Source organism: Ovis aries, chromosome 5, assembly GCF_016772045.2.
Source record: "Ovis aries strain OAR_USU_Benz2616 breed Rambouillet chromosome 5, ARS-UI_Ramb_v3.0, whole genome shotgun sequence".
Classification (NCBI taxonomy): domain Eukaryota; kingdom Metazoa; phylum Chordata; class Mammalia; order Artiodactyla; family Bovidae; genus Ovis; species Ovis aries.
Window position 1 is genome coordinate 37,728,531 of NC_056058.1, and position 11,634 is coordinate 37,740,164.

The window sequence follows — 11,634 nt, forward strand, 5'->3', positions numbered from 1 at the left end:
ATTTCCCATGAAGTGATGGGACCAGATGCCATGATCTTCGTTTTCTGAATGTTGAGCTTTAAGCCAACTTTTTCACTCTCCCCTTTCACTTTCATCAAGAGGCTTTTTAGTTCACTTCACTTTCTGCCATAAGGGTGGTGTCATCTGCATATCTGAGGTGATTGATATTTCTCCCAGCAATCTTGATTCCAGCTTGTGTTTCTTCCAGTCCAGCATTTCTCATGATGTACTCTGCATAGAAGCTAAATAAGCAGGGTGACAGTATACAGCCTTGACGTACTCCTTTTCCTATTTGGAACCAGTCTGTTGTTCCATGTCCAGTTCTAACTGTTGCTTCCTGACCTGCATACAGATTTCTCAAGAGGCAGGTTAGGTGGTCTGGTATTCCCATCTCTTTCAGAATTTTCCACAGTTTATTGTGATCCACACAGTCAAAGGCTTTGGCATAGTCAATCAAGCAGAAATAGATGTTTTTCTGGAACTCTTTTGCTTTTTCCATGATCCAGTGGATGTTGGCAATTTGATCTCTGGTTCCTCTGCCTTTTCAAAAACCAGCTTGAACATCAGGAACTTCACGGTTCGCATATTGCTGAAGTCTGGCTTGGAGAATTTTGAGCATTACTCTACTAGCATGTGAGATGAGTGCAATTGTGCGGTAGTTTGAGCATTCTTTGGCATTGCCTTTCTTTGGAATTGGAATGAAAACTGACCTTTTCCAGTCCTGTGGCCACTGCTGAGTTTTCCAAATTTGTTGGCATATTGAGTGCAGCACTTTCACAGCATCATCTTTCAGGATTTGAAACAGCTCAACTGGAATTCCATCACCTCCACTAGCTTTGTTCGTAGTGATGCTTTCTAAGGCCCACTTGACTTCACATTCCAAGATGTCTGGCTCTAGATTAGTGATCACATCATCATGATTATCTGGGTCAGGAAGATCTTTTTTGTACAGTTCTTCCATGTATTCTTGCCACCTCTTCTTAATATCTTCTGCTTTTGTTAGGTCCAGACCATTTCTGTCCTTTATCGAGCCCATCTTTCCATGAAATGTTCCCTTGGTATCTCTAATTTTCTTGAAGAGATCTCTAGTCTTTCCCATTCTGTTTTTTTCCTCTATTTCTTTGCATTGATCGCTGAAGAAGGCTTTCTTATCTCTTCTTGCTATTCTCTGGAACTCTGCATTCAGATGCTTATATCTTTCCTTTTCTCATTTGCTTTTTGCCTCTCTTCTTTTCACAGCTATTTGTAAAGCCTCCCCAGACAGCCATTTTGCTTTTTTGCATTTCTTTTCCATGGGGATGGTCTTGATCCCTGTCTCCTGTACAATGTCACGAACCTCATTCCATAGTTCATCAGGCACTCTATCTATCAGATCTAGACCCTTAAATCTATTTCTCACTTCCACTGTACAATCATAAGGGATTTGATTTAGGTCATACCTGAATGGTCTAGCGGTTTTCCCTACTTTCTTCAATTTCAGTCTGAATTTGGCAATAAGGAGCTCATGATCTGAGCCACAGTCAGCTCCTGGTCTTGTTTTTGTTGACTGTATAGAGCTTCTCCATCTTTGGCTGCAAAGAATATAATCAATCTGATTTTGGTGTTGACCATCTGGTGATGTCCATGTGTAGAGTCTTCTCTTGTGTTGCTGGAAGAGGGTGTTTGCTATGACCAGTGCATTTTCTTGGCAAAACTCTATTAGTCTTTGCCCTGCTTCATTCCGCATTCCAAGGCCAAATTTGCCTGTTACTCCAGGTGTTTCTTGACTTCCTACTTTTGCATTCCAGTCCCCTATAATGAAAAGGACATATTTTTGGGGTGTTAGTTCTAAAAGGTCTTGTAGGTCTTCATAAAACAGTTCAACTTCAGTTTCTTCAGCGTTACTGGTTGGGGCATAGACTTGGATAACTGTGATATTGAATGGTTTGCCTTGGAGACGTACAGAGATCATTCTGTCATTTTGAGATTGCATCCAAGTACTGCATTTCAGACTCTTTTGTTGACCATGATGGCTACTCCATTTCTTCTAAAGGATTCCTGCCCGCAGTAGTAGATGTAATGGTCATCTGAGTTAAATTCACCCATTCCAGTCCATTTTAGTTCACTGATTCCTAGAATGTCGACGTTCACCCTTGCCATCTCGTTTGACCACTCCCAATTTGCCTTGATTCATGGACCTGACATTCCAGGTTCCTATGCAATATTGCTCTTTACAGCATCGGACCTTGCTTCTATCACCAGTCACATCCACCACTGGGTATTGTTTTTGCTTTGGCTCCATCCCTTCATTCTTTCTGGAGTTATTTCTCCACTGATCTCCAGTAGCATATTGGGCACCTACTGACCTAGCGAGTTCCTCTTTTGGTATCCTATCATTTTGCCTTTTCATACTGTTCATGGGGTTCTCAAGGCAAGAATACTGAAGTGGCTTGCCATTCCCTTCTCCAGTGGACTGCATTCTGTCAGGCCTCTCCACCATGACCCGCCCGTCTTGGGTTGCCCCATAGGCATGGCTTGGTTTCATTGGGTTAGACAAGGCTGTGGTCCTAGTGTGATAAGATTGACTAGTTTTCTGTGAGTATGGTTTCATCTATATATATGTACATACACATAATTGATAATCACAAAATAATAGCATATAAGACAGGAGATAAATAGTTAAAGTATTTAAGATTCTTTCATTATCTAGGATGAAGACAAAACTAGGCTTTCATTAAGTCAAGAATGGATTGTTTATTTTCTTGTCCATTAAAAGAAAAGCACAAACTTCCAAATCAAAAGAGGGAAATAGAATGATTCTAATCTAATCTAAAAGAAAGAAAAGAGATAACAGAATTTAAATCAGGTGGGATAAATAATAAGCAGTGTGGGGCTTCCCTGGTGGCTCAGTAGTAAAGAATCCACCTGCCAAACAGGAGACTGGTTCGATCCCTGATCGGGAAAAATCCCACATGCCACAGAGCAAATAAGTCCGTGTGCCACGACTATTGAGCCTGTGCTCTAGAGTCCAGGAGTTGCACTACCAAAGCCCATGCACTCTAGAGCCCATGCACTGCAGCACAAAAAGTCACTATAAGCAGAAGCCTGTGCACGGCAATGAAGAGTAGCACCTGTCACTGCAACTAGAGAGAAGCCCACACAGCAGCAAAGACCCAACCCAGCCAAAAGCAAAGTGAATAAACGAATAAAACTATTTAAAGTATAGTAAGCAGTGAATAAGACTGAAACCCAAACATATCAGAAGTTATATATTAAAGACCTAATACCCATGATAAAAAAGTTGTCAAACTGATTTAAAACAACAACTATATGCTATTTCCAAGAGGCACATTTAAAACAAGGATACAGAGGGAATTCTCTGGTGGTCCAGTGAAAGTCCACTGGACTCAGTACTTTCACTGCCATGGCTGGGGGTTCAATCCCATCCCACAAGTGGCACAGAGTGGCCAACACCCACCCCCAAAACAAAATACCCAAGGATACAGAAAAGGTTGAAAGTGAAAGGATGGGAAGAGCTATGCTAGATAACAATAATCAAAAAAAAAAAAAGCTGATGTTACTAATACCAGGAAAAAAATAAGTAAGCCAAAGGCATTACTACAGATAGAGTTTTACTTCTCTAGTTAAGGAAGATGCAGCAAGTCTGTAATTGCATGTACCTAATGACATGGCCTCAAATATATTATGCAAAACCCACATAACTGTAAGTAGAAATAGATAACAAGTATCTTATTAACTGATAGGGCAAGTGGATAAATATTCATAAGGAGTAGAGAAGATTTGAACAATACATTACAAAATTGACCTAATGTCTTTATCTAGGTGACTGCACCCAGAGTCTGCACAACACATGTTCTTTTCCAGTGCTCGTGGAATCTTCATTAAGGTCAAACACACACTGGGCCATAAACAAATCTCTACAAACATAAAAGGATAGCAACCATATACAGTATGATTTCTAACCAAAATGCAATAACAAAATTATAACTAGGAATTTCCTGTATGTTTCAAAATTTAAAAATACACTTCCAAATAACCTAGGGTATCTGTTATAATTATCTGTGTTTTGTTCTTTCTTATCATACCAGAAGAGAATTTTAATTCTCTTTTCAAAGTACCAACCTTGACTTTTGATCCTCTCTGTTGTGTTACAGTTTCATTGATTTTTACTCTCATCTTCTTTATCTCCTTTAACTTTTAAAAATAATACAGAAATTAATCAACTTAACAATAATGTTTATGTGAAGTTTTATAAAATACAAAGTGCTTTCTCATTAATCCTCAAAGCAACCTTGTGAGCTGGGTCTTTTCCTTTATTTTCACAGATGGGGAAATTATAGATAAACATCACATTCACCAGAATACTGACCCCAGATCAGAGGAACTTCTGCCATTCCAGGGCCTCCTTTTATTCTCTGAGGTCTTCAGGAACACTTAACCAAAACAGCCATGGTTAAGATTGTAGAAGCTTAGCTCTCACCAATCCTTCCTTCAGTAGTCTCCAGCATGCCTATTACCAAGAAAACAGAGGGATGGGGAGGGAGTGGGGAGAAAACTGTATACAGCATGAGTGGGCAGGCTGCCTAGCCAGAAAAGCAAGTGTGAAGCAGCCCTTGATCAACCTAACACTCTGGGTCACTGGACTAGAGCTGGAGGCTCTTCTTGTTGACCCCTTTTCCAGAAAAAAGCATATTTGCTTAGAAACAATGGATTTCTTGCTTAGAAGCAAATACCACAGAGTAAACATATCCAAAAAAATATTTCTTCTCAAATTTGTGGGGTGGTCCTTGGGGGATTTTCTTGGCTTAAAGATGGGGCTGTATTCCTGAGTGTCCATCTAGATGTATAAATCCTTGGACAGGGGCCACCACACTGTCAGACTTACTCCCTACACCCTTCTACAAATGCTTCTCATTCCAAGCACATTTCTAAGGGCTCTAATAACACTAACCTCCCCAACCCTCATTACAACCTCTGAGGTTGTTACCATTATTATCCCAAAAAGAGTTAGATGAGGACACATGAGCAAAAAACCCAGAAGGTTTAGTTACTTGCTTAGTCATCTGGGAATAAGTGAGAGTCCTTACTTGAACCCCAGCTTCACGGTGGAGAGACTGCTCTTGGCTACTATTCTGTGTTGCCTCTCTGCGTGGGATTCACACAAACTCCTTCCTGAGCATAACTGATACTATTCACAGCCTGAGAAGAACTGCCAGGTCTAAATGGGAACACTCAATGGAAAGAAAAATGGAGTTAAATATTCTGACTTCCTTCTGCATGTATCCAGTCAAGGCCCTCCGCTGAGGTTGGGGAAGAGGCATGGAGAGACTTCCCAGGCCAGGGAATTCCCTAGGAAACCTTAAGGTCCTGATGCAGACAGACTTCGGGTCCCAACTGTCTGTCCTCAGCTAGTTGATCCTTAGGTGACCATTTCTTGTTTTTTAATCTCATGAGGGAAAATTTCCCTTGCATTTCATGACTGATATTCAGTACTTCTTACCCATAGTGTCTCTGTACATAAACCCTGATGAAATTATTTTTCAGGCTTTTGCTTTCAGACAAATTAGCTAGAAATGGAGTGTACTCCTGTGGAAAGCTTTTTCAAACTCACTGTTTATTAAGGTTTTCCCTTCCCTCTCTATTATTGCTTCTCTCTCCACTCACTCCTCCTAAGAGTTCCATAAGGACTGAACTCACTTCAGAATCTTTCCCAGACTCCTCCCAACTGTGAGACCTTTAGTAAGTTTTGTTTCTTCCCCCCTAGGAATTTTCTCAGTTCAAATAAAATTTCTAATTTATTGGCTCAAAACTGTGATATAATATCTTATTATTTTAATGTCTGTAGCATTTGTAACACAAAACTAGAAATCTGCTGAGACTTCAAGGGAATTTATTCACACTGTTGTTACAGGGAAAGATTTAAAGGGAATGTCTCCCCAAACATGAGGAATGAGAGAGGTTTTATAGGGGAAAGAAACAAAAGCAGCACTGAATACTGCAGTTTTGGTGGGTTTTGTAAGGTAGGTATTGCGCTTTTTTTTTTTTTTTTTTTGTATTGCAGTCTTACAGAAATGAGTTGTGTTTCTTTCTGATCTGGCTCATCATGACTGTTACATTCCTGTTCCCAGAATTGTTGAGTCAGGAATTTAGGAGTGAGCTATTCTCAGAATAGCAGAGAGCAAGGAGGTCAGTGTATGTTCAGAGAAGAAAAATTTACAGTTCTCTGTATTCTCTTTTTATCCCTGACTTTGCTTATTCAGGCTTTCTCTTTTTTTTCTTGATCAGTCTCCCCAGAGGTTTGTCAGTTAAAACTGACAAAACACACAGACATTTGGCTCTGGTCTCTACGCTGCTGCTGCTGCCAAGTCACTTCAGTCGTGTCCGACTCTGTGCGACTCGGTAGACGGCAGCCCACCAGGCTCCCCCGTCCCTGGGATTCTCCAGGCAAGAACACTGGAGTGGGTTGCCATTTCCTTCTCCAATGCATGAAAGTGAAAGTGAAGTCGCTCAGTCGTGTCCGACTCTTAGCCACCCCATGGACTGCCGCCTACCAGGCTCCTCCGTCCATGGGATTTTCCAGGCAAGAGGACTGGAGTGGGGTGCCATTGTCTTCTCCGCTCGTCTCTATAATGTTTTTCTATTTTGTTAGTTTCTGCTTTTTATTACTTCCTTGTTGTAACTTCCATTAGGATTTGATTTTCTTTTTGAAGTGTTGCCTAGGTGATTAATTACCAGGTTTTCTGATTTTCTGAAATATCTTTTAAGCTATAAATTTCTAAGCACTAAGAAATATCTCTCCAGTTTTTGATATGTAGTATTTTCATTATCATTCAGTTGAAAATACTTTCTTCTTTGAACTGTGATTTTAAAATGTTTATGCAAATTTCTGAATAGACATGCTTTATACATTTTTTAAATTAATTTCTAATTTCAGTTATTTAAATTTTGTTCAGATTTACTTTCTGGTCCAGCATATTTGTCAAGCTCCCCACCCCAGCTTTACCGAAGTATAATTGACACAGAACATTGTGTAGGTATTTTTGAAAATATTTCATGTGTTCTTGACAAAATATATGCATCCTTGATACACTGGTGCAGTGTCCCACACATATGCATTAGAATGCTTTTAACCTTATTGTTTAAATCTGTATTTTTACCAAATTTTAGTCTGTTTGTCCTATTAATTAGAGAGGTAAAAAAAATCATAACTGTGGATCTTATTTTTTTTCTTTGTGTTCTGAATACTTTTTAGGTAGATACTAACTTATAACTGTTCTATCTTTTCAGTGTCTTTTCTTTCCTGAACGTTTTGTCTTAATCGTTCTCTAAGAATGGTTTGTGCCTTGAAGTCCCTGCTTTATCTAATATTAGTAGAGCTACATCAGTTTTATGGAGAAGGCAGTGGCCCCCAACTCCAGTCCTCTTGCCTGGAAAATCCCATGGACTGGGGAGCCTGGTAGGCGGCAGTCCATGGGGTGGCTAAGAGTCGGACACGACTGAGCGACTTCACTTTCACTTTCATGCATTGGAGAAGGAAATGGCAACCCACTCCAGTGTTCTTGCCTGGAGAATCCCAGGGATGGGGGAGCCTGGTGGGCTGCCCTCTATTGAGTCGCACAGAGTCGGACACGACTGAAGTGACTTAGCAGCAGCAGCACATCAATTTTATTTTGGCTTCATATAACTTCTTTCCATTCTTTTACTTTCAAACTTAGTGTCCTTATATTTGAGTGTCTTGTAAGTAGTAATATAGTGGGGTTTTAGGTCTATGTGTGTTCCCCCAGAATTTACAGGTTGGAATCCTAATGCCCAGTGTAATGGTGTTAGGAGGTGGGGGCCTTTGAAGGTGATTAGGTCATCAGGGTTGGGCTCTCATGAATAGGATTGGTGCACTTATACAAGACACCCCACAAGATTCCCTAATCCCTTTCTGCCATGTGAGGATACAAGAAGTTATAACTCTGAAGAAAGTCTGCACCCAACCATGCTGATCTCTAATAACTCTGGACTTCCAGCCTCCAGAATTAAGAACTATTAATACATTTTTTGTTATTTATAAGCCACCTAGCATATGGTGTTTTGTTGTAGCAGCCCAAACTAAGACACTCCCTGACAATCTTTGTCATTTAGTGAATTAAATTACATGTAAATATTGTGGGGTTTTTATGGCTTAAGATTTACCATCTTTTTTTTTTTTTTGGTCTCCTCTTTTTAATTCATATTTTTAATTACACATTTTTCTACTAGCATTGAATTTTTATGTTCTATTTTTATGATTCCTCTAGATTTTACAATATTAATGAGAGTAACCGAAACCTTCACCCTAATACTTCAATCCATTTTACTCTTGTGATTTATATATCACTGTTTTCTGGTATTTTACATCTATCTTAACAACTGTACATTTTTATTGTTTGGTATAAAACTGTTACATTTTATACATATTTTGCTCTTCATTCCTTTTCACATCTAAAAGTCCAATCTGAGATCAGTTTCCTTCTATAGTACATTCTTTAAAATTTCCTTTAGTAAGGGTCAGCAGGGGATAAATGAAACAAAATTGTCTTATGTGCTTATTTTGTTCTCATTCATAAAAGGTATCTTCATTGGGTACAAAATTCTAATTTGACAGTGATTTTCTACCATTATACTGACATTTTCATTCTACTCATTTGGATTCTGTTGTTGCTGTTGGATTCTGTTGTTGCTGTTTGTTCCTTTGAAGGTAATTTTTAGATCTTTGTTAATTTTCTTGATTTCCTGCAGTTGCACTATGATGCATGTAGATATGATTTGATAAACTTATCCTAATTTGTATTCTTTGGGCTTTAAATCTATAGACTTGTTATTTTTCATCAGTTCTGGAATATCCTCAGCCCAATTACCTTTGCCTTTCTTCCATCTTTGCCTTTTAAGATTGTGATTAAATATAAACTTTCCAGTGAGACCTTCCCATTTTTCTGTGTTTTCCCATATTCCTCTATCTCCATGGTGCATTCTGGATAAAACTTCAATCATATCTTCCAGCTCACCAATTCTTATTCCCCCTATTTCACCATCTGTTGCCAAATACATCTTTAAATATTTTAAGCAGTTGTTCTTACAAACGTACCCATTAATTCTAATGTGAAGTCTACGTGGGTCTGTTCTTTTCTGCTGGTTTTCAGTCATGCTTTTTCCCTTGTGCCTGTTTATTACTTCTGGTTATTACCCCTGAAAAATTGTTACCTGAGGTCTAGATTGAAGGAGTCCTCTTCCAGTGAAGTTTTGTTTGCTTCTGGTTGTGTTTACCTGGGTTGTAAGGGTTGGTCAGGGACCACAATCTGCCAGGGATGTTCTTTTTCTTCTACTGCTGTGCTTGGCAACAAAAGTACCCTGGGGGTGGGGAGGGGGATGGGTCTAGATTTGGTTTATCTGGTCCAGAGGGTGTAGCACTCTGGTAACCCAACCTAACTTTGGAAGTCACCTGTAAAATTCATCACCCTGGGTGAGCCTGGCCCTATCATCCTTCTGTTTCTCTCACTCTTTGTGGCTGGTGAAGTGGGGCCTAACTCTTCTATAGCATCAGCACAGTCTGGGGCCTAAGCCGCTTTGGTGTTATCTCTGATGACAAAACCCCATCTTAAAACAGCTCTGCCTGTTTAAACTGCAGTCTTTTCAGACTCCAGGCTCTTTTAAGGGGAAGGGAAGGCATGCCATCTGCATTTTAAAAAACTTTTTTAGGGACTTTCCTGGTGGTCTAGTGGTTAAGGATCTGCCTTGGCATGCAGAGGACGTGGGTTCAATTCCTGGTCAGGAACTAAGATCCCACAAGCTGCAGAGCAACTAACCCTGCTCACTGCAACTACTGAGCCAGTATACTCCAGAATCCACATGCTGCAATGAAAGATTCTGCATGATGCAGCAGAGATCCACTTGCTACAAACAGGACCAGAGGCAGCTGAATATTCTAAAAATATGTTTTTTGTAAGAAATCACTTTTCAGTGTTTTTTCTGGGAAACTGATCCAAATAACCTAGATGATCTTCACCATAAACAAAGTACTGTCTCACCTTTGATATCATTTTTCCTTTTCTAGCCTTTGACACTTTCCAGTTCAGATTTTTCAAATTATACTTTGTTTCTATCCTTCTAGTGCTTGCCCATGACATTTTACCATTTTAAACAGCATCTTGACCACCCTGTCAAATAATTCAAGTGCTTAACCCACTTTCACACAGATGTTCCAGCCTCCAATTTACCTACTATTGTCCAAATTCCATTTATTTTTTAGCCTTGAGAATTAGTCATGGCACTTTTAAAAATACAGTGTTTCAATTTACCTACACATTGTCAATTTTTTCTTCTTGGATATCAGATGTTCTTTGGGAGAAGTGGGGGTTAGTGATCCCTAAACTAGCTCAAGTCCTGATGTGGGCTTAAGTAGATGCAGCTGCACCAGCTTGTTGGATCTGTTCTACACAGTCTGCCTGTTATGGCTGGAGACCCAAAGACTCCCTTCTCTTTGGGATCAGTCCAAGCAGTACATATCTGGCCCTAGGTAGACTGTGGCTCATTCTCCATGTGCCTGAGTCAACAGAGTTTGTAGGAGGAGCACGTTGGTGCTCAGTAGGCTGGGGCATTCAGAATCCCCACTCGTGCATTACATGTCTTCTCCCTTGTTATTTAACCCATGTCTCTTTTGAAAGTAGGTGATGCATTAGGTCCACGTGAACTCATGTAGGAGTCTGTGTGCGTGTATGCGTGAGGGGGTTGGGAACTTCAGGCCACAGGCACACCAACAGCCCTGGCCACCTTAAGTAACCTGATCAAACAGAGCTGGCCCTATATCCAGCAAATGAAAGATTGGTAGATGCTCAGTGACTACTGGGAATCAATACTCCATGGCCTCTTTCCTTTCTGCCACTGTACACCAGACCTCCAGGGACTGGCCCCCTCTGGACAATGCAGGCATTTCCAATGCTGCTTCTGACCAGGCCATCCTATTTCCCATTCTCTTAAATAAAAGACCCAACTCAATATCCTGCTCAGATGTCACTAGTGCCTTGTTTCCCAGTAGGTGGAGATCACTTTCCTCGCAAAGCCCAAGGTTTAGTTCAGCATCCATTAGGGTGGTTTTGCTGTGGCCACTGTCCTCTATCTACTGCTGCCTAGCACATGAGACAATGGATGTGTCTAGCAGATCCTTAACAAGTATTTGCTGAATAAACTAATCCAAGTCTATGGACAGGGTCAGGTTTGTCAGTGCTGCAGGTAGAGGACAAAAAGCAAGTGTGGTTGTGACATTCCAAAGTGGAAATGAGTGACAGAAATGCTCTTTCCTTCTCCCTTTTCTACCACCATCCCTCCCTCCCACCACCATCAAAACTTACCTTGTTTGGAAGCAAGTGGAAGAAATACTTCTAAAGAGAGGCATGGAAACTATGTGTATAAAAACAGGAATCCTAGAGAGAACCAAGAAACTATCTGACTAAACACTGTCCTCTTGTAAAGAGTGGAGTTTGGAGCCAGAGAAACTTGACTTAGAATTTGGCCTCTACTGATAAGCCCCACCAGGAAAATTCCTGGACAGGTTACTTAATTCTCAAAAGACTCACTTTTCATTCTTTGAGTTACCTAGTTAATAGTCTTATA